At 44.6% G+C, this 24952-nt stretch overlaps 1 protein-coding gene across 4 annotated transcripts in view; it reads left to right on the top strand.

Moving 5' to 3' along the window:
* The window catches only part of MYO1B (myosin IB), a 274243-nt gene that overhangs the window by 18644 nt on the left and 230647 nt on the right, over positions 1 to 24952 (top strand). The window lies entirely within an intron of this gene.

The following is a 24952-nucleotide window of genomic DNA, read 5'->3' as shown; positions in this document are numbered from 1 at the left end:
ACATGTGCTGCTGTGTTCTCTGTACTATTTATTATTATAGCGTCATTTATTCCATGGCGCTTTACATGTGAGGAGGGGTATACATAATAAAAACAAGTACAATAATCTTCAAGAATACAAGTCACAACTGGTACAGGAAGAGGGAGTACCCTGCCTCGAGGGCTCCCAATCTACAAGTGTACAGTTGTGGCCAAAAGTATTGACATCCCTGCAATTCTGTCAGATAATATTCAGTTTCTTCCTGAAAATGATTGCAAACACAAATTCTTTGTTATTATTATCTTCATTTAATTTGTCTTAAATGAAAAAACACTAAAAGAATTGTCCTAAAGCCAAATTGGATATAATTCCACACCAAACATTAAAAAGGGGATGGACAAAAGTATTGGCACTGTTCGAAAAATCATGTGATGCTTCTCTAATTTGTGTAACTAACAGCACCTGTAACTTACCTGTGGCACCTAACAGGTGTTGGCAATAACTAAATCACACTTGCAGCCAGTTGACATGGATTAAAGTTGACTCAACCTATGTCCTGTGTCCTTGTGTGTACCACATTGAGCATGGAGAAAAGAAAGAAGACCAAAGAACTGTCTGAGGACTTGAGAAACCAAATTGTGAGGAAGCATGAGCAATCTCAAGGCTACAAGTCCATCTCCAAAGACCTGAATGTTCCTGTGTCTACCGTGCGCAGTGTCATCAAGAAGTTTAAAGCCCATGGCACTGTGGCTAACCTCCCTAGATGTGGACGGAAAAGAAAAATTGACAAGAGATTTCAACGCAAGATTGTGCGGATGTTGGATAAAGAACCTCGACTAACATCCAAACAAGTAACAAGTTCAAGCTGCCCTGCAGTCCGAGGGTACAACAGTGTCAACCCGTACTATCAGTCGGCGTCTGAATGCAAAGGGACTGTATGGTAGGAGACCCAGGAAGACCCCACTTCTTACCCCGAGGCATAAAAAAGCCAGGCTTGAGTTTGCCAAAACTTACCTGAAAAAGCCTAAAACGTTTTGGCAGAATGTTCTCTGGTCAGATGAGACAAAAGTAGAGCTTTTTGGGCAAAGGCATCAACATAGAGTTTACAGGAGAAAAAAAGAGGCATTCAAAGAAAAGAACACGGTCCCTACAGTCAAACATGGCGGAGGTTTCCTGATGTTTTGGGGTTGCTTTGCTGCCTCTGGCACTGGACTGCTTGACCGTGTGCATGGCATTATGAAGTCTGAAGACTACCAACGAATTTTGCAGCATAATGTAGGGCCCAGTGTGAGAAAGCTGGGTCTCCCTCAGAGGTCATGGGTCTTCCAGCAGGACAATGACCCAAAACACACTTCAAAAAGCACTAGAAAATGGTTTTAGAGAAAGCACTGGAGACAGGTGGCCAGCAATGAGTCCAGACCTGAATCCCATAGAACACCTGTGGAGAGATCTAAAAATGGCAGTTTGGAGAAGGCACCCTTCAAATATCAGGGACCTGGAGCAGTTTGCCAAAGAAGAATGGTCTAAAATTCCAGCAGAGCATTGTAAGAAACTCATTGATGGTTACCGGAAGCGGTTGGTCGCAGTTATTTTGGCTAAAGGTTGTGCAACCAAGTATTAGGCTGAGGGTGCCAATACTTTTGTCTGGCCCATTTTTGGAGTTTTTTGTGAAATTATCAATGTTTTGCTTTTTGCTTCATTCTCTTTTGTGTTTTTTCATTTAAGACAAATTAAATGAAGATAATAATACCAAAGAATTTGTGATTGCAATCATTTTCAGGAAGAAACTGAGTATTATCTGACAGAATTGCAGGGGTGTCAATACTTTTGGCCACAAATGTATATACAGTACAGACCAAAAGTTTGGACACATCTTCTCATTTAAAGATTTTTCTGTATTTTCATGACTATGAAAATTGTACGTTCATAATGAAGGCATCAAAACTATGAATTAACACATGTGGAATTATATACTTAACATGAAAGTGTGAAACAACTGAAAATATGTCTTATATTCTAGGTTCTTGAAAGTAGCCAGCTTTTGCTTTGATGACTGCTTTGCACACTCTTGGCATTGTTTTGATGAGCTTCAAGAGGTAGTCACTGGGAATGGTCTTCCAACAATCTTGAAGGAGTTCCCAGAGATGCTTGGCACTTGTTGGCCCGTTTGCCTTCATTCTGCAGTCCAGCTCACCTCAAACCATCTCGATTGTGTTCAGGTGTGGTGACTGTGGAGGCCAGGTCATCTGGCATAGCACCCCATCACTCCTTCTTGATCAAATAGCCCTTACACAGCCTGGAGGTGTGTTTGGGTCATTGTCCTGTTGAAAAATAAATGTTGGTCCAACTAAACGCAAACCGGATGGAATAGCATGCAAGATGCTTGGTAGCCATGCTGGTTCAGTATGCCTTCAATTTTGAATAAATCCTCAAGTGTCACCAGCAAAGCACCCCCACAGCATCACACCTCCTCCTCCACAGTGGGAACCAGGCATGTAGAGTCCATCCGTTCACCTCCGTGTCGCACAAAGACACGGTGGTTAGAACCAAAGATCTCAAATTTGGACTCCTCAGACCAAAGCACAGATTTCCACTGGTCTAATGTCCATTCCTTGTGTTCTTTAGCCCAAACAAGTCTCTTCTGCTTGATGCCTGTCCTTAGCAGTGGTTTCCTAGCAGCTATTTTACCATGAAGGCCTGCTGCACAAAGTCCCCTCTTAACAGTTGTTGTAGAGATGTGTCTGCTGCTAAAACTCTGCGTGGCATTGACCTGGTATCTAATCTGAGCTGCTGTTATCCTGCGATTTCTGAGGCTGGTGACTCGGATAAACTTATCCTTAGAAGCAGAGGTGACTCTTGGTCTTCCTTTCCTGGGGTGGTCCTCATGTGAGCCAATTTTTTTTGTAGCGCTTGATGGTTTTTGTTACTGCACTTGGGGACACTTTCAAAGTTTTCCCAATTTTTCGGACGGACTGACCTTCATTTATTAAAGTAATGATGGCCACTCGTTTTTCTTTACTTAGCTGCTTTTTTCTTGCCATAATACAAAATCTTACAGTCTATTCAGTAGGACTATCAGCTGTGTATCCACCAGACGTCTGCACAACACAACTGATGGTCCCAACCCCATTTATAAGGCAAGAAATCCCACTTATTAAACCTGACAGGTCACACCTGTTAAGTGGAAACCATTCCCGGTGACTACCTCTTGAAGCTCATCAAGAGAATGCCAATTGTGTGCAAAGCAGTCATCAAAGTAAAAGGTGGCTACTTTGAAAGCCATAGAATATAAGAAATATTTTCAGTTGTTTCACACTTTTTTGCTAAGTATATAAATCCACATTTTCCATAGTTTTGATGCCTTCTGCGTGAACGTGCAATTTTCATGAAAATCATGAAAATACAGAAAAACCTTTTAAATGAGATGTGTCCAAACTTTTGGACTGTACTGTGTGTGTATGTATGTATATATAAATATTTTTATATATATTTATTTATATTATAATATTTTTTATATTATTATTATTATTTATATTATATTGTGCAAAACCCTGGTGGCAAAAGCACTGTCTTAATGAAGCCTAAGGCTATGTGCACACGTTGCGTTTTTTACCGCGGAACCGCTGCGATTTTGATGCTGCGGGTCCGCAGCAGTTTCCATTGCGTTTACAGTAACATGCAAACCGCTGTGCACATGCTGCGGGAGAAACCGCGCAGAAACGCAGCAGTTTACAACCCGCAGCATGTCACTTCTTTGTGCAGAATCGCAGCGATCCTGCACACATAGGAATGCATTGATCCGCTTACTTCCCGCATGGGGCTGTGCCCACCATGCGGGAAGTAAGCGGATAATGTGCGGTTGCTACCCGGGGTGGAGGAGAGGAGACTCTCCTCCAGGCCCTGGGAACCATATTTGTGGTTAAAAAAAAAAAAGGAACCTCTCAGCGCTGCACGTGGCCGTCCGGTCTCAGGTTTGCTATGCGAGAAGGGCCCGCGGTCACATGACCGTGACGTCACGAAGGTCCTTCTCGCACAGCATCTTTGGAACCGGACCGCCGCCTGCAGCGCCGAGGAGATCGGGACATCAGAGGGTGAGTATAACCATTTTTTTATTTTATTTTTAACATTACTATTGATGCTGCATATTGCTGCATATGCAGCATCAACCGTAGGCGTAAACCCGCAGCGGAAACCGCAAGACAAAACGTGATAAATCTGCAGGGGTAACCGCAGCGGTTTTGCCCTGCAGATTTATCAAATCCACTGCGGGAGAACCCGCAGGGACCCGACCCTACGTGTGAACATGGCCTAAGGCAGTTTTCAGAGTTTGTTAGTGCAGCGTGGAATATTACTCTGCAAGCCGTTAACTTATCTATATTTGAGGCTGCAGGATTTTGCTATAATCCTGTAGCGGTTATACACAACATGGTCTTGGTTTGCTGTGATAATAGATTTATTGCACAATTATTGTTAGAGGTTAGGGGGGCTCATGTAAAAACATCAAATACAGTTGCAGAAGAAACATTTTCTTCCCACAGTCAGGGGAACTCACTCCAAATATGTCGCTTCTGGATGATGAATGGATGTATGGCTGATGTAGTAAAATGTTTGCATTTTGACAAAATGGACCATAATGGAATACCTCCTGCACTTACAGCCATTGGGGTGCACGGTGGAGTAAAGTACTGCTGATTGCTAAAATAGCTTTTGCCATAGAGCACCCGTGTTACTATCATTGTCTAGATGTATTCCATGGTTAAGTGTAGATAACAGCTGCATTACATCATTATATCCTAAGGTCGGGGTTGAACGCACACAGCGTGCCGGCTGCAGTAACTCATGCACCTCACCATTCACTAATGTTATAGAAGTACAAACATTTCCCAAAGGGCCACAATCTACAATCTGGCCCATCCGGTTCTACAGCCGGCAGATACCACGAGGCAGGACTGAGATATGATTCTCTCGCATGAGGGTCGTATCACAGGTACGGAGAACTTCATTTCTCCATTGTCTATATGCACGTAAATCAAACTGCAGTGGGATGACATCCGAGAGCGGTCCTACGTTTCACAAGCACCCAGAGACTTATATGGGTGCGTGCGGTCCAATCACGGAATGCACCCGCAGCATGCTGAGATTGTTTTCTCATACTAGATCTTCATTACCGAAAAATCACAGATCTGCATTGCTCCGTATTATAACGTTGAGCTGTGTGCTATCCAATAGATTGTCAGATAGCACTTGGCAGAGGCGTAGCTAGGGTTTTGGTTCGGGGGACGAACCTTCTCAGTGGGCCCCTAACCAGGTAACCTTGATTACAACTGGGTGGTGCACCCTAATAGTGGAGGAGAACCTCAACAGATGACCGCGCTGTTGCTGAAAACAATCTCTATATAAAGACCAACATGGATATTACCGTCATTTGGTCAGTTGTAGATACCAGCCCTACAGAACATATAAGAGATCAACGTACAGTTGCAGATGGTGACTTATCACTGATGTTCTTTCTGATGGAATTGTTCATTTTCCTGTCTTTTCCATCTGGCCCAGACCGACACGACAATTTCTTCCAGCCAGGACTCTGCTACAGAGAATACAACAAAGACACATTTCACGTCTCATATTTTCAGCATGTCACCATCTATTCCCAACCTGCACAAACTCCTCATCCTGTCGATACCCCAATGCTGAGCCGCTGCTGCCGTATGTGTCTCTATTACTGCACCTGATACCCCAATACTGAGCCGCTGCTGCCGTATGTGTCCCTTTTACTGCACCTGCTGTTTGGTTCTCTGTGCTTCTAAATTCCAGAGCAACTCTCTATAATATAGTAATGCCGGGTGCAAGTGCCCTAGAAAACCGTGCCCATATTTTGTCCCCTAAAAAGTAATATTGCCCTGTGTGCGCCTTTTGATAGTCACAGTAAAATGAGTTCTGGTATAACAATAAGTGCCCACTTTACATTTAATAATGTCCCAACCTCCCCCCATTTAAAGCTCCCCTCTACACAATATGATGCTCTCTTATAGTCTGATGCCCCCTTGCTACATATATATACTGACCCCTCGGTATCCCCCAAACTGTTTGATAGCTCTAACACTAATCGCCACACTGCATGATGGACCCCCTAGACAGCCGTCATATAGTGATTTCGGGGGACATATCCCCCAACCCCGGTCCCCCATCCCCCAACCTCAACTGCTACCCTACCTCATATCAAAACCATACTAACCTTATTAATATTACTCGCACTCCCTTATCTCTCTCTTTCAATTGTGCCCTTTGGAATCCACGGTCTGTATGTAACAAGCTTCCTTTCCTGCACAACTACTTTCTGAACAACTCTCTGAATCTGTTGGCCCTCACTGAAACCTGGATCCAAGACTCTGACACTGTCTCCCCTGCTGCCATTTCCCATGGTGGCTTACAATTCTCCCATTCCACAAGACCCACAAACAGACCTGGTGGTGGAGTCGGCATACTCTTGTCCCCCCAATGCACGTTCCAGGTTATACCCCCAGTTCCTTCACTTTCATTCCCTTCTTTTGAGGTCCACACCATCAGGCTCTTCCGTCCCCTCTCCCTCAGAGTAGCGGTCATATACCGGCCCCCAGGCTCACCCACCCACTTCCTGGACCATTTCTCTGCCTGGCTGCCGCACTTCATGTCCTCAGAACTACCAACCCTTATCCTGGGAGACTTCAACATTCCCATTAACAGCCCCACTTCCACATCTGCATCCCAGCTTCTATCACTAACCACTTCTCTAGGCCTCTCACAACTCTCAACCTCTGAAACACACAAAGACGGTAACACCCTGGACCTGGTCTTTGCCCGGCTCTGTTCAATCTGTTACCTAGATAACTCACCGCTTCCCCTCTCTGACCACAACATTCTCTCCTTCACACTCACAACTCCTCGCCCACCCCAGCACCCTCCTACCTACCACACATTCAGAGATCTATATGCCATTAACCCTCATACACTTTCAGACTCCTTACACTCATCATTGTCCCCAATCTCTTCTTTTTCCTGTCCTGATCTGGCTGTACATCACTACAATGACACTCTTAGAAGCACCCTAGACCAAGTAGCTCCCCTCACCAGAACCTCAAAACAAAGAGTGAAACAGCCCTGGCTCACATCGCAAACCCGATTTCTCCAGCGATGCTCCAGGTGTGCTGAACGCTTATGGAGGAAAACTCGCACTCCAGAAGACTTCATACACTTCAAATTTATGTTAAGGACCTATAACTCTGCCCTTCACCTTGCCAAACAGACCTACTTCACCACTCTGATCTCCTCACTATCCAACAACCCCAAGAAACTTTTTAACACCTTTCACTCTCTCCTCAGGCCAAAAGCACAAGACCCTATTACAGATATTTGTGCTGGTGACCTGGCCTCCCACTTTATAGAGAAAATAGACAATATCCGTCAGGAAATCCGCTCCCACACACCAAGTGCAATGACTCCCATTCCTCCCTGCATCTCCCCTGGCTCACTCTCCGCATTTGATCCCATCACAGAAGAAGTCGTCTCCAAGCTCCTCTCCTCTTCTCGTCCGACTACATGCACCACTGACCCCATTCCCTCACACCTCCTCCAGTCTCTCTCTCCAGTCGTCACATCTCACCTAACTACAATTTTTAATCTCTCCCTCTCCTCTGGCATTTTCCCCTCCTCCTTCAAACCTCTGTCATTACACCATTACTAAAAAAAACCACCCTTGACCCATCATGCGCAAACAACTACAGACCAGTCTCCAATCTCCCCTTCATCTCAAAACTCCTGCAGCGCCTAGTCTACTCCCGCCTTACCCATTACCTCTCCACTCATTCCTTCCTAGACCCTTCACAGTCCGGGTTCCGCCCCCTACATTCAACAGAAACTGCACTCATCAAGGTGACCAATGACCTTCTGACAGCAAAATGTAACGGTGACCACTCTCTGCTCATTCTCCTCGATCTTTCTGCAGCTTTCGACACTGTTGACCACCCTCTCCTACTCTCTAGGCTCCAGTCACTAGGCATTAAGGACACTGCTCTCTCCTGGTTCTCTTCCTATCTTTCTGAACACTCCTTCAGTGTTCTGTTCTCCGGCTCCACTTCATCTCCTCTTCCTCTCACTGTCGGGGTACCTCAGGGCTCAGTCCTTGGCCCCCTTCTCTTCTCCCTCTACACAGCCCCAATTGGACAGACCATCAGCAGATTTGGCTTTCAGTACCATCTTTATGCTGATGACACACAACTATACATGTCAGCCCCTGACCTTACCCCTGCTGTACTACAGAACGCCACTGACTGGTCTGTCTGCAGTCTCTAACATCATGTCCGCTCTCTATCTGAAACTCAACCTCTCCAAAACTGAACTTCTTCTGCTCCCGCCTTCTACTAGCCTCCCTAAATCTGACATTTCCCTCTCCGTGGGTGGCACCATAATAACGCCTAGGCAGCAGGCACGCTGTCTGGGTGTTATGTTTGACTCTGATCTCTCCTTCACCTCCCACATACAATCTCTTGCCCGCTCATGCCGCTTACACCTAAAGAACATCTCTAGAATCCGCCCTTTTCTCACCATGGAGACAACAAAAACTCTCACTGTCGCCCTAATCCACTCCCGCCTGGACTACTGCAACTCTCTATTAATTGGCCTCCCCCTCACGCGACTTTCCCCTCTCCAGTCTATCCTTAATGCAGCAGCCAGGGTTGTCCATCTGGCTAATCGTTACTCGGACGTGTCCGCTCTTCGCCAGTCATTACACTGGCTGCCCATTCATTACAGGATACAATTCAAAGTACTTGTTCTCACCCACAAAGCTCTCCACAGTGCGGCACCCCCCTTACATCTCCTCCCTCATTTCTGTCTATCGGCCTAGCCAACCACTGCGCTCTGCAAACGACTTTCGACTAACCTCTGCACTAATCCGTACCTCCCACTCCCGACTCCAAGACTTCTCCCGCGCTGCGCCAATCCTCTGGAATGCTCTACCCCAAGATATTAGGACCATCCACAACTTGCATAGTTTTAGGCGCTCGCTCAAAACTCATTTGTTCAGAGCGGCCTATCACGTTCCCTAATCAGTCATTTTATGTTTATGTGTGTGTGTGTGTAGCCCATTCACTATCTCCATCTACCCCCCACCCCCTGAAGATGGCTGGACCATCATTGTAAATACATCATTGTAAATACACACCTGTACTTTGTATCTCCCCCACCTCATTGTAGATTGTAAGCTCTCACGAGCAGGGTCGTCTTATTTTGCTTTATTACTGTATTGTTAACATTGTTACCTATGACTGTTGTGTTTGAAACTGTTAAACTGTAAAGCGCTGCGGAATATGTTGGCGCTATATAAATAAAGATTATTATTATTATTATTATTATTATTATAACGCACCAGACAATCCTCAATATAGTACATTGCACTCCCCATAGGCCTCCATATAGTATAATGCATTCCCCATAGGCAGACTCTATAGTATAATGCAGCCCCTAACATAATGCACCCTCTTAGGCAGCCGCTATAGTATAATGTAGCCCCTAATATAATGCACCCCCATAGGCAGCCTGTATAGTATATTGCATCCCCATAGGCAGCCTGTATAGTACCCACCGCACTCCCTAGTTCCTCCCCCCCCCACCCGGGTTTTTTTCAGCCCTTACATTGATTTACAATACATTTTTACATTTTTTTTTTTTTTTTTTTTAAATTCACAACATATTTCCAATCTCGCTCCTTTCACTGTTGAGTGGCAAATTCTGCCACATATCCGCAGCAAGATCTGCATGTTAGCGAAAGAGCTAATGTGAGGCTGTTGGATTAATTAGGCGACTCATGGCCAGTCCATAAATCAATGTCCGTGCACAGAACCAGTGTGTGAATACTGCCTTGCTCTGAAGTTATTCATAGCTTTTGACATAAAATGTCACAGTATTGTGGTACCAGCAGAATGCAGAACTTGCTGGGCAACTAATCTCTTTTAACTGCTTTCTGAAAGTTTTCCTGGATGTGCCTACATCGGTGCAATAATTTCAGGGCTTTATAACTAGAGCAATAAAACATAACGGCTTATTAATAACTCAGCAGATGGTGAATGCAGTCAACATTTCAGTAGTCTGGTTATGGGCAAAGTTCACGTAATGCAGCCTGTCTGTAATTTTACTTTAGTTTCACGTCTGGGACAAATGTAACTTAATGGATTACATCATGTCAAAAGCCATGTAGAATGTAAGTGGTGCAAATGGATACACCGAACAAAGAATTAAAGCCTTTCAACTTTACTAGACTTTCCAAACCTTATAGAAAAAGTTCACTTTTCCAGAGGTTAACGCCTGGCTGGTCAGCCAATACTCTCTAGATTTGAGAAATTAACATCTTGGAGTCGGGGTATTGGTGAACTGTACAAAAGCTTTTTACTAAATGGTGGAATCCTTTTTAGTCTGGTGTACATCTTTCGGCAAGACAATTAGGATCCAGACAAGTTAACGTAGGAGTTGTCTCTACTTTGCAAAACAATCCTGAACTGTAGCAAATGGTATTTGTCTAGGCAATCCTGAGATGTGCCAAATTTATCACGGGCACAAGCTATGTGACACTTTCCCACCCACATTTCAAAAACTGTGAGGGGGAAAACAAAAAATCAAAGTGTTTTTGTGGAAAAAAAATGACCATGTAGCAAAATTTCCAAATGTTTAATGCCAGAAAACTGGCGTAAATTGATAGCGGAGAATTTTATCTATTACTTATGCTGAATTTCTGGTTCGGTTGCTTTAACTTTTGCCTAAAAACTGGTTAAATGGTAACTAAATCCATTCAATTTTTACTCTCCAAGTTAATACCATATTTAATTATGCAATTCTGTAAATGGTATAATTAGGTGTTAATACCTGTTTGTTTGGTTTAAATCAATAATAATAATAATTTAGTTTTAAATTTATTGGCACCAGCAAAGATACAGTTTGTGCTAATTTCTGGCACAGTATCAGTAAGTTTAACCAAAGCATAGATTTCTGCATAAAGTTGATCTAACATATGTACACATTGCTTAAAGAAACAAAGCGGCACATCCACATTTTGAATCCTTATAAATTGAGTCCCTTCTCACGGACAAGCTGTGAGTCGTTGAAATAAAGCCAGGAGGGTACATAATAGAAGGGTGAGGCAAAGACATAATTGGGAGGAGATAAGGCAATCCAGGAAACATGGGACACAAGCCTCTGACCCTTTGTAAATGGGGCAACCAATAAAGGATTGACGTACCCCTCATAAAATCTGTGATGCACATGTATTAGATTCTGTTATAAGGCCCCCATGTATTCTGTAAGGTTTCATTGTTGCTTCTGCCTGTATAGTGAGGAGTAGTTTGGTTCTGAGGGATGCCCCAAAATGAACTTCATAAGGGCTAAGGCATTGTCTTTGTTTTGGGTCTATCCACCATGATCATGAATTCACTTTATAATATGTTTATTATATAATGTCCCTCATACTGGCTGTGTATGTATGTACTAGTTTGGCTATTAATTTAAAAGAAGAAAAAAATAATTATGGTATGTAAATGTACCCGCCTTCCATTCAATCCTCAGCCGTGCATCGTCCTCTTGTCAGTTGTGAAGCTGGCTTTGGCGTGCAACAGGCAGGCATGACGTCACTGCCAACGTCACAGACCCGATGGGACACTGTGATGCAATACATTTCAACTGGCGTCGGTGGGCCCCGGATCCGCTGGGCCCAGTCGTAGTGGTGGTCGTTACACCCTGCCTCTATCCCTTTATCTTGGGTACCCTATACCTACAGACTATATCATGTTTTCATGGTTGTAATCGTGGCAAGCTTTTTGCTATCCTAAAAGAGGATCAATACAGACTAGGACATGCTCATTTCTACCCTACTTTGGTAGCTAGGTGTAGTAGATCTGCTATCTTCTGAACGGTATTCTGGCCAAGGTGTACACCAAGGAGGTACCTTTACACTGTTACATAGGTTATATCAGGTACAGATCATGCAACCTTGTGCAATCCTTGATGAGAGATTGCTGAATCCAAGGGCATCCCAACTAGAAGACCCGGTACACATTATCTTCTTACACTTGTGGGAATTTCCATGTGTTCAATGCATCACCATTAGATAAAAGGCTCCTGGCAAACCGGTTCTCTTACCAATCCTCCATATGCCATCATCATCTGGTTTGGTTCTCTTCTCCCTGCTTTCTGGCTTTTCAGTTCGGAGCTCGTTCATTCACACTAAGGACTTCCTTTATAATCCAGTAGAACTCCAGACCGAAGGAATATAAAAATACAGATTTTGAAACTAAAGATTGTGAAAATATTACTTGCAGTCTGAATAATCCGCACTATAATCGTTACTCGCTAAACCAGTTAACTGTACTATTATGGACATTATTAATAGGTTTCCACTTTATAAATTTCGTGCATAAACCTTAATGAAATTCTTGTAAACGGTAATAATTTATGGAAGGTATGCGAACACGTGTATTAACCAGATGACCAAACTCCATAAATGTATTATGCTCTTCAACCCTGCCTCATTGTAAATGTATGGTGCAAGGTTAAAGCTCCTGTAATCTAGCAGGATAGGGTTGGGTGCCTGGCCGTCAGATACAGCCAAGAATCTTTGGGGAAGATTGAAGTGGTTTATTACTGCTTCTGTCTTCTGGCAACAAAGCTCTTAGTTTACACTATGCAGCAAGCAGGAGAATCGGCAGCGCCGATACTTCTGTAGGACGTATTGATCACTTGATGGCTGGGTCTCTGTCAGTGTAGCTGAGTTACTGGTTCCTAATGGACCCAAATAATCTCTGCCAGTAATGCCTGGGATGCCCCAGTTATATTGGGAAAAATTAACAATGAAAGAAAAAAATGTTCTCCCATAGATCTTTATATGATCTGGGACAAATTGTTAAAAAATGTATGACATTTGCAAAAAGTATTAAATATAAAGTCCCCACTCCAGAAAAAAAAAAATATATTTTTTTAAGAATAAAATGCATTTTATGTATATATAACAAAGAACCTACACATATTGGGTATACAAACAAACAAACATATAGAAGGTTACTTGGTTTGAGGCATGAACAGTAAAAAATAATTGAAAGGCAAATAAAAAAAAAAAATACAATTTGTCCAAAAAAAAACCTTGTACCGTCACATCAATTAAGAAATTTAAAGCAAAAAATTATGGATCATGCAAACAGGAGAGGCAAAAAATGGGGGGGGGGGGGGGGGAGGAATCCTTCAACAGCCCAATCCTCTTTTTATTTTCTCAAAATCCGTAGCACTAACTCCTTGTGGGCCTGAATTTATCCTGGTCTACCAAAATGAGTACTATGTGGGGTTCAAGGAATTGTCATGTGGTTTATCCATTATTGTACCTTTACACTAAACGATTTACCAATGATCACGACCAGCGATACGACCTGGCCGTGATCGTTGATAAGTCGTTGTGTGGGCGCTCACAGTCAGTGCGGGAAGCTGAAGGCGAGGGACGTGACAGACACCGGAATGTGAGTATGTACTGTTTGTTTGTTTGTTTTTTTTTTGTTTTTTTTACATTTACAATGGTAACCAGGGTAAATATCGGGTTACTAAGCGCGGCCCTGCGCTTAGTAACCCGATGTTTACCCTGGTTACCAGTGAACACATCGCTGGATCGGCGTCACACGCCGATTCAGCGATGACAGTGGATGATCAGCGACCAGAAAAAAGGTCCTGATCATTCCCAGCGACCAACTATCTCCCAGCAGGGGCCTGATCGTTGGTCGCTGTCACACATAACGATTTCGTTAACGATATCATTGCTACGTCACAAAAAGCAACGATATCGTTAAAGAAATCGTTATGTGTGACGGTACCTTAAGTTGTCATTCAGATGTCCTTGAAATGCTAACAGAAAAAAACTATCACACCCGAACTAGTGTGTACAGGTATTAGCTAAGACAATAGTTCTAAGAAAAAACATGTACATGTAGAATATTGGAAAAATGGAACTGCAATATTACTATAGAAAAATACAGTTAAAATAAGGTTCTTAGCACATTGGCCAATATATGTGAGCACAACAGCCATCATACCTAATTGTTGGGTTCCTAACCTGATAAGTCACCTCTCCTGGGCTGAAAAGCCTACAATTTATGTTGAGTGAAGCTGCTAATTAAAATCACCTTAGGCTAATGGAAGGAGGAGTTTGGTACAAATAGAAAAACTGCCCAGCACATCTCTCTTCAGGCCAGGAAAGGTGACTTATCAGGTTAGGGACCCAATAATTACCCACGCCTTGACCATGGCTGCTGGGCTCATATATATTGGCCAATCTCTGCACAAAGTACCTTCTTTGTATTGTAATTTATAGCAATATTGCCATTCCATTTTTCAAATAACCTACCTGGACATACTGTAGCATATGCCTATTTTCTAATGCAGTTCCAATTTTCTAAATCTGTGCAAGGCATTTCAGAGTGCAGCTATATCTTAATTTTTTTTCTTGGTCCTTGAAATATGCACAGAGTATGGACTACAATGCATAAGTTGGCTGTGCCTCAGAACCAAAATTGCCATCCTTTTATAGGCCCAGGGGACTCACGACCAGTCTATACATCAGTCTGTACTCTGACCATCTATATTCAGCCTCAGACACCTATATAACAGTGCCACTGCTGTCAGGACCGTACCCAATATTGGTCCCAAGGCTTCCTTGGGACACAGTCGAGTCCCCTATTGATGAGGGTTATTACTCATAGTAGGCTGTCTTCCTATTGTCTGGTTGATCAGATGTTCCTGCTCTTCCTTTTGTATTTTCTGCTTTACCAATTTAGATGGAAGGTCCAAGTAAAAGTAAGCCTTCAAGATATTGCCAGGTATTGTGGTGCCGCACAATTGTAATTTCTGTCAAGACACACCGGCACATTTGGTTACCCATCAATTTTATGTAGAGTGTCTAATGATCCGATATCTATGGACCCAGAGCTTAAGCGCTGGAGGGAACCTTTCAGGAAAGACGTTCCGTGCTATCTTGGTCTTTATTCTAGTGTTCCATAGATTAGGATAGTCCTTATAGTACCTTTCAGTCATACATCCTACACATGCCTAGCCTGTATTATCATGACATGACATATAGACAGATGAGGGACTTTTTTTAAGTCACTTTGGGGATTCCCGTGTTCCCAAAAAAGGATCTACCGGTGTGAGGGGAGTATAATTCATTAAAACACAAGCTTAAATACCACGTGGCTTTCCTTCTTATCAAAAGACTCCCCTTTGGCTTCAATGTGGACAGAGTAGTAGTTGGGATCCCTTCTTTCCTCACCAGGTGCTGATGGAGTAAAACAATCAGAAGGTTCTTGCAAAGTATCGGACAGGGAAATCGTACACACTAAGTACGCATATAGTGGCTGTATTATGTAGTTCTGTATACTACAGACTTCCAATAGGCAAAGGATAATGGGTAACTCGGTATATCCAGTTACATTCTTGTATCTATTCTATACTTGTATCTTACTCCATGGGTGAGGGTCACAGAATTATTCCTAGCCCCGCTGGGCATACTGCCAGTGACCTTGTTTATTTTAGAATAAATAAAATGTAGAATGTTAGCGACTGAACAATATGTATAGTGACCGCCCCATGTATCCATACTGGTGACCTGGTTACTCTTTTCCAATACTGATTTTGGCTTACAGACTTAGAAATTGCCTCTGTGCACACTGTGCGCTTCGCCGATTTCTGAGCCAGGACCGGAAGGTATGTATGAGTTGTATATACTCCTGGCCAGATCCCGTTTTGTATGGAGAGAGGCAGTACCCTTTAGTTGGACACACCCACTGGATGTCACTTGACGGGACGCAGCCTCGCTCCATACGAGTGCCACTAGATGGGCTCTGGCCAGGATTATATACAAGTGCTTCTCACAATATTAGAATATCATCAAAAAGTTAATTTATTTCAGTTCTTCAATGCAAAAGTGAAACTCGTATATAGTCATTACAGACAGAGTGATCTATTTCAAGTGTTTATTTTTCTTAATGTTGATGATTATGACTTAAAGCCATTGAAAACCCAAGTCATTATCTCAGTAAATTAGAATAATTAACAAAAAACACCTGCAAAGGCTTCCAAAGAGTTTAAAAAGGTCCCTTAGTCTGTTTCAGTAGGCTCCACAATCATGGGGAAGACTGCTGACTTGACAGAAGACCAGAAGGCAGTGATTGACACACTCCACAAGGAAGGTAAGCCACAAAAGGTCATTGCTAAAGAAGCTGGCTGTTCAGAGTGCTGTATCCAAGCATTTGAATGGAAAGTTGAATGGAAGGAAGAAGTATGGTAGAAAAACGTGCACAAGCAACCAGGATAACCGCAGCCTTGAAAGGATTAAGAAAAGGTTATTCCAAAATTTGGGGGAGATTCACAAGGAGTGGACTACTGCTGGAGTCATTGCTTCAAGAGCCACCACACACAGAAGTATCCAGGACATGGGCTACAAGTGTTGCATTCCTTGTGTCACGCCACTTATGACCAAGAGACATCTCCAGAAGCGTCTTACCTGGGCCAAGGAGAAAAAGAACTTGACTGTTGCTCAGTGGTCCAATGTGTTGTTTTTAGATGCAAGTAAATTTTGCATTTCATTTGGAAATCAACGTCCCTGAGTCTGGAGGAAGAGTGGAAAGGCCACAATCCAAGCTGCTTGAGGTCTAGTGTGAAATTTCTGCAATTGGTGATGGTTTGGGGAGCCATGTCATCTGCTGGTGTAGGTCCGAAGGCCCGTTGGAAGTCCTGCTATACTCACCATCCACCGCCTTTGCCGCTCCTCGCCACGCTCCCGGTACCGCTCCATTGCAAGCGGCAGCTTCCGGTGGTCCCAGGGCTGGTGTGAGCAGGACCTATGATGACGTCACGGTCACATGACCGTGATGTCACGGCAAGTCCTTGTCGCACACCAACCCTGGGACCGGAAGCTGCTGCTTGCAATGGAGCGGTCCCGGGAGCGGGGCGAGAAGCGGGATAGGCGGCGGAGGGTGAGTATAGCAGGTTTTTTTTTTTTTTAATTATTTTTAACATGACATTTTTACTATTGATGCTGCATAGACAGCATAAATAGTAAATAGTTGGGGACACACAGGGTTAATAGCAGCAGTAACGGAGTGCGTTACACCGTGGGCCGTTACCGCTGCCATTAACCCTGTGTGAGCGGTGAGTGGAGGGATTACGGAGAGGGCGCCGGGCAGTGAGTGCATGGGAGTAGAGGAGGGACTTATCGGACTGTGCCCGTCGCTGATTGGTCGCGGCAGCCATGGCAGGCAGCTGCCGAGACCAATCAGCGAACGAATAACCGTGACAGAAGAACAGACGGAAGTGACCCTTAGACAATTATATATCTATATATATATAGATATATAATCTACTATATAATTGTCTAAGGGGTACTTCCGTCTGTCTGTCTGTCCTGGATATTCATTGGTCGCAGCCTCTGTCTGTCACGGAAATCCAACTTGCTGATTGGTCGCGGCAAAACAGCCAGTCAGCGCTCACACAGGGTTGATGGCAGCGCTAACAGACCGCGTTATGCCGCGGTGTAACGCACTCCATTAACGCTGCTATTAACCCTGTGCGACCAAATTTTTACTATTGATGCTGCCTATGCAACATCAATAGTAAAAAGATCTAATGTTATAAATTTTAAAAAACCAAAAAATCATTATATACTCACCTTCTGCCGCTTTTCCCGCTCCTCGCGACCCTCCGGTGACGGCTCCATGCAAGCGGCAGGTTCCGGTGGCAAGGATGGTATGCGAGAAGGACCTGCCATGACGTCATGGTCATGTGACCGTGATGTCATCACAGGTCCAACGAGAAGGACCTGCCATGACATCACGATCTTGTGACCGCGACGCCATCACAGGTCCTGCGCCCATACCAACCCTGGGACCAGAAGCTACCGCGTGCACCGAACACAGGGCCAGGACTTCAATGGGCTTTCGGAGGGTGAGTGTATGTTTATTTTTTAAGTCTGTATACTACGTGGCTCTGTGCTGTATACTATGTGGCTGGGCAATATACTACGTGGCTGGGCAATATACTGCGTGGACATGCATATTCTAGAATACCCGATGCGTTAGAATCGGGCCATCATCTAGTACACATACACAGTACAGACCAAAAGTTTGGACACACCTTCTCATTTAAAGATTTTTCTGTATTTTCATGACTATGAAAATTGTACATTCACACTGAAGGCATCAAAACTATGAATTAACACATGTGGAATTATATACTTAACAAAAAAGTGTGAAATAACTGAAATTATGTCTTATATTCTAGGTTCTTCAAAGTAGCCACCTTTTGCTTTGATGACTGCTTTGCACACTCTTGGCATTCTCTTGATGAGCTTCAAGAGGTAGTCACCGGGAATGGTCTTCCAACAATCTTGAAGGAGTTCCCAGAGATGCTTAGCACTTGTTGGCCCTTTTGCCTTCACTCTGCGGTCCAGCTCACCTCAAACCATCTCTATTGTTTTCAGGTGTGGTGACTGTGGAGGCCAGGTCATCTGGCGTAGCACCCCATCACTCTCCTTCTTGGTCAAATAGCCCTTACACAGCCTGGAGGTGTGTTTGGGGTCATTGTCCTGTTGAAAAATAAATGATGGTCCAACTAAACGCAAACCGGATGGAATAGCATGCCGCTGCAAGATACTGTGGTAGCCATGCTGGTTCAGTATGCCTGCAATTTGAATAAATCCCCAACAGTGTCACCAGCAAAGCACCCCCACACCATCACACCCCCTCCTCCATGCTTCACGGTGGGAACCAGGCATGTAGAGTCCATCCGTTCACCTTTTCTACGTCGCACAAAGACACGGTGGTTGGAACCAAAGATCTAAAATTTGGACTCATCAGACCAAAGCACAGATTTCCACTGGTCTAATGTACATTCCTTGTGTTCTTTAGCCCAAACAAGTCTCTTCTGCTTGTTGCCTGTCCCTAGCAGTGGCTTCCTATCAGCTATTTTACCATGAAGGCCTGCTGCACAAAGTCTCCTCTTAACAGTTGTTGTAGAGATGTGTCTGCTGCTAGAACTCTGTGTGGCATTGACCTGGTCTCTAATCTGAGCTGCTGTTATCCTGCGATTTCTGAGGCTGGTGACTCGGATAAACTTATCCTCTGAAGCAGAGGTGACTCTTGGTGTTCCTTTCCTGGGGCGGTCCTCATGTGAGCCAGTTTCTTTGTAGCGCTTGATGGCTTTTGCCACTGCACTTGGGGACACTTTCAAAGTTTTCCCAATTTTTCGGACTGACTGACCTTCATTTCTTAAAGTAGTGATGGCCAATTGTTTTTCTTTACTTAGTTGCTTTTTCTCTAGCAGCCTTCCACGACAGCCACAGGAGGTTGTCTCCATACCCTAATGGGGGACAGGAAGCACAAGAGGTTAAAACCCCTCCCACCTCCCATTAACCTGTGTCTTTCCTGTCCCCCATGGAGCATGGAGAGGTTCCTGGTGCGCTGCTCGGCCGGCTCTGCAGTTGTACCTGTGTTTTTATTTTTTTGCCGGGCATTGGTGGTCGGGCCCTCGGGGCTTCCTCCTCCGTTTCTTGCTCCCATCTCTTCGGATTTGGGACCGCGTTCCCGGTCCTCCTGCATCCTCTTGGGGGATAAAGCGGACCGGTGAGCCCATCCCGGAGGCCTCCCTGAGCTCTCCGGCGTCTCCCCCTCCTGTGCGCGCTGTTCGGCGAACCGTAAGTCACATGGTGCTTTCTACTTCCGGGTCGGCGCTCCTGCATAGGAGCGATACTGTCCAGTGAAATGGACTACTGAACTGCGTGTGAGGCACACTGCACCCTCGCACGCCCTGCCTAGGACCATGGAGGGGGAGGGGAGGCTAATTGCCACGCGCTGGTGCAGCCTTATTTTCTATATAAGCTGCGAAGACGTCTCAGGTAAGCCTGCTGTAAAGCATGGATTCGTCTTGCCCTGCAGCTGCAGAGCCCAGCGCTCCTCAAGCCCCTGTAAGTGTGGCAGAGATGGGTCCCATTCAAAGGTAGTTTTATGTATACCTTCTTACGCCGCTTCCTCTCTCATTGCAGGGAGTCAAGCCTGGCCCTAGAACTACTACTAAACGCAAATGCGCTACCTGTAGTGTTAAAATGCCCTTAAATTGGGAGAAAAAGCTGTGCCAACCTTGTACGGTACGGATAAAATAGTCCGGGCGGAACACCCTTCATTAATTGAAGAAATTCGCTCCCTGGTTAGACGAGAGGTTCAAACCTCTTTGGTTACGCTCGCCCCCCCCTCCACCACCACCACCATCCTCACCTGGTCCATCACTTCCCAAAAAGAGGAAAATCCAGGAATATTCCGGGTCGGAGTCTGAAGAGTCTTATTCATCACCTTCAGTCAAATGGGAAGATGTGTTACCCCATAAATCTGCGGAAGTCAGGAAATATCTGTTTTCCTCTGAATACATTGAGGAATTGGTGTCTGCAGTGAGGAACACTATGGGGCTAAAGGAGGAACCAGTTCCTCAGTCTATACAAGACGAGTTATTCGGTATACATTCCGAAAAGCAACCAGGTTTCCCCGTACATAGAAGTATCATAGACATGATTAACAATGAGTGGGAACTACCTGTGAAACGGCTATCCACTCCTTCGGACTTTAAAAAACGGTTTCCTCTAGATGAGGATTCAATCAAATGGAACATCCCCAAAATAGATGTTCAGGTGGCTAGAGTGGCTAAGAAGATGGCTCTGCCGTTAGAAGATTCTTCCCAATTAAAGGACTCCTTGGATAGGAAGCCTTCTCAAAAAGTCCTGGGAAACGTCTACCTCAGCCCTCAGATTTAATATTGCATCCACCTGCGTGGCCCGCTCTCTCTTCCGTTGGATAGAAGAGCTAGAAAACCACATCTTCTCTCGGGGTACCCTGAGAGAAGTATTGGATTCCTTGCCTATTTTACATAGAGCAACTGGGTTCCATGCAGACGCCTCACTAGAGTCTATCCGTGTGGCCGCCAGATCTCTAGTCCAAACGAATTCAGCCAGAAGGGCTCTCTGGCTAAAAATGTGGAGTGGAGATGTCACCTCAAAAATAAAGCTGTGTTCTATCCCCTTTAAGGGTGATTATGTGTTTGGACCCTCACTGGATGACATCCTAGAGAAAGCCACGGACCGAACGAAAACTCTTCCTGAACAAAGACCTCCCAGGAAGCGTTTTTTTTCGACCCTCCCAGCCCCAGCCCTCCCAGGGTAAAGGGAAAGGGAAAACCGGGAGGTGGAGTTATGCTAAGGGGAAACCCAAGAATATCCTTATTCCCCAACAAACTCAGCAGGAAAAACAATGACTCCGATCCTGTGGGGGGGGAGGCTTTCGAACTTTGTTCTCAGTTGGCAGAATATCTCCAACAGCCCTTGGGTAGTAAGTGTGATCCAGCAGGGTCTTCTCATAGAGTTCGATGCGCCTCCTCCCAGGATCTTAAGAGTCACCTCCCCGTCATCTCGGGAGACTCAAAAACTGATGATGGCAGGAATACAGGACTTACTAGACTTGAGAGCTATTTCCGTGGTCCCTGTAAACGAGCAGGGGGAAGGTCACTATTCCCGTATCTTCATGGTAAAAAAGCCTTCCGGGCAGGCTCGGATTATAATAAATCTAAAAGCTCCATTCAAAATGGAGTCCGTAAAAACAGCCATCCCTCTGATAGCTCCTCATTCCTATATGGCGACAATAGATCTCAAAGATGCCTATTTCCATATTCCAATGCATCCTCGCCACAGGAAATTCCTAAGATTTGCGGTCCAAATCAATCAAAAGGTCCTACACTTCCAATACAATGTTCTTCCCTTCGGGATCTCCTCGGCCCCAAGGGTTTTCTCCAGAGTCATGGCAGAAGCTGTAGCTCACATCAGGAACCAGGACGTCGCTATAGTGCCATACTTGGACGACCTTTTAGTAATTGGTCCTTCAGCCGAAATTCTCAATCAGAGGATCTCCAAAACTTTGGATATCTTACAGCTTTTGGGTTGGATACCCAATCTAAGCAAGTCCCAACTATTACCATCAAAGGTGATAAAATTTCTCGGAGTCCTTTTGGACTCAGAAAATCAAAAATCTTTCCTACCAGAGGAACACCAGAGGAACCTGATATCCAAGGTCTTAGACTTCAAGAAACAACGGTCTCCGACTCTGCGGACTGCAATGTCTCTTCTGGGGTCGATGACAGCCTGTATACAATCAGGCCAGTGGGCTCAAAGCCACTCCAGAGTTCTGCAGACACACATCCTAGGAAATTGGAACGGAAATCCAAATTCCTTAAACAGAAGAGTGTACACTCCAGGGAAGGTAAAAGCCTCGTTAACCTGGTGGGCGATCCAAAAAAAAAAAAAAAATAGAATTATTCTTACCGTTAATTCGGTTTCTAGGAACCTTCCACGACGGCATATGGAGGTTGTCTCTTTGCCCTAATGGGGAACAGGAAACACAAGAGGTTAAAAGCACCTCCCACCTCCCATTCACCAGTGACTTATAACTGAAACCATAGCACCGGTTTACCTTCTGAGTCCCAGAATTAATCCAGGAAATATAGAGGGTGGGAAATTAGTGCCGTCGTGGAAGGTTCCTAGAAACCGAATTAATGGTAAGAATAATTCTATTTTCTAGTCACCTTCCATGACGGCATATGGAGGAATACCAACTAATTGGCACTAGGGAGGGACAACGGCCTGAAGAACCTTGCGGCCGAAGACTAAATCTCTGTTGGATAATACATCCAACCTATAATGTTTGGAGAAGGTATGGAGTGAAGACCACGTAGCTGCCCTGCAGATCTGCTCTGGAGATGCGCCTGCTCTCTCTGCCCAGGAGACCGACGTAGATCTAGTTGAATGGGCCTTGATTCCTACTGGAGGTAGTTTATTTTGAGCAAGGTAAACTTCTGTTATGGCTTTTTTAATCCATGTAGCGATGGTACTCTTGGCTACCTTCTTCCCCTTATTTTGTCCTGAAGAGTGGACAAAAAGGTTGTGATCAACTCTAAGAGCACTGGTTTGATCCAAATAATGTAGCAGGATACGTCTAACATCGAGAGTATTAAATTTTCTTTCCTCAGAGTTTGCAGGATTATTGCAAAAAGTTGGTAACACTATCTCTTGAGAACGATGAAATTCAGAGACCACTTTTGGGAGGAAAGAAGGATCAAGACGGAGTACTATTGAGTCCTCTCTAACCAGTAGATAAGGTTCTCTTATTGATAAGGCTTGTAATTCACCCACTCTTCTAGCTGAAGTTATAGCTACCAAGAAAACAGTCTTGTAGGCGAGATTTTGTGGGGAACAGGTAGACAAAGGTTCGAACGGTGGACCTGTAAGGCCTTGAAGCACAATATTGAGATCCCATGGAGGAACTATAACTTGCTTCCTAGGGTTTATTCTGTTTGCTGAGGTCATGAACCTTTTAATCCAGCGATGTCCTGCTAGATCTTGATCAAAGATGGAACTAAGCGCAGAGACCTGGACCTTCAGAGTACTGGGTTTCAGACCAATTTCTAGGCCTCTTTGTAAAAAGTCCAATATCTTAGGTATATCTGGCCTGAGAGGGTCTGGAGGGTTAGGCAGACAAAAAGATGAAAATTTTTTCCAGATTTTATTATAAATAGCATTTGTTACCGGTTTTCTGGATTTTTGTAGAGTAGCTATAGCAGGGTTTGATAGCCCTTTCGCTCTCAGCACATTGGCTTCAGAAACCACGCCGCTAAATTCCACCTCTGAGGATCCGAGTGAAGAACTGGGCCCTGGGAAAGGAGATTGGCCTTCATCGGTAACATTATCGGTCCGTCCACCTGAAGTTGAATAATCAGGTTGAACCAACTTCTCTTGGGCCAAAATGGAGCAACCAAAATAGTTGGAGTCTTTTCTATCCGAATCTTCCGTAGCACTTTTGCAAGAATTGGAATGGGCGGAAAAGCGTACGCCAGATGAAATTGCCAATCTTGAACCAAGGCATCTATTGCTCTGGGATTTCCTCTTGGATCCAGGGAAAAAAATATTTCTACTTTCGCGTTCTGGTGAGAAGCAAAGAGGTCGACCTCCGGGAGACCCCATCTGTTTACCAGTAAGTTGAAAGTTTGCCGATCCAGACTCCATTCGCCTGGGTGAATATCCTGTCGGCTCAAATAATCTGCCTGAAAATTGGCAGTACCTTTTAGGTGAGTTGCCGTCAGGGACAGTAGGTGTTTCTCGGCCCAGGCAAAGATTCGGGCAGAGATATTTTTTAGACTGGTGAATCTTGTACTGCCCTGATGCCTGATGTGAGCCACCGTGGTCATGTTGTCCGAGTATATCTGGACATGTTGTCCAGAGAGTTGATGATTTGTTGCAAGGAGAGCTTCTTCCACAGCCTTGAGTTCTCGGAAGTTTGACGATCTCTCTCTGATTGACGGGTCCCAAAGACCCTGATAAGGAACATGATTTATCATGGCTCCCCAGCCTCTCTTGCTGGCATCTGTTTTGATCGTGGTTAACGGGAATTTAATCCAACTCACACCCCTGCGAAGGTTTTCGGACTTCATCCACCATGTTAAGGATGCTTTCACTCGACCTGGAGTGTGAATCCTCTTGTTTAAAGAGCCAGGACGACCATCCCAATTGTCTAGCAAATGAGTCTGGAGAATTCTTGAGTGGGCTTGAGCCCAAGCCACCGACTGAATGCAGGCTGTCATGGAGCCTAATAGCGACATTCCTTCCCGGAGTGTGGGAGATCTCATCTCCTTGTATTTCTTGACCTTTACTACTAATGGTAGTCTGTGATCTTCTGGAAGGAAGGACATCTGTTTTTCCGAGTCCAGAATTACTCCCAAAAACTTTCTGGTTTTTGAGGGTTGAAGCTGGGATTTCTTTATGTTCGGTATCCAACCCAGAGACTTCAATATCTCTAATGTGGTTGATACATGAGATACCAGGGTCATTTTGGTG

This window comes from Ranitomeya imitator, chromosome 7 (assembly GCF_032444005.1).
Source record: "Ranitomeya imitator isolate aRanImi1 chromosome 7, aRanImi1.pri, whole genome shotgun sequence".
Taxonomy (NCBI): Eukaryota; Metazoa; Chordata; class Amphibia; order Anura; family Dendrobatidae; genus Ranitomeya; species Ranitomeya imitator.
This window is presented reverse-complemented; position numbering and strand designations above follow the sequence as displayed.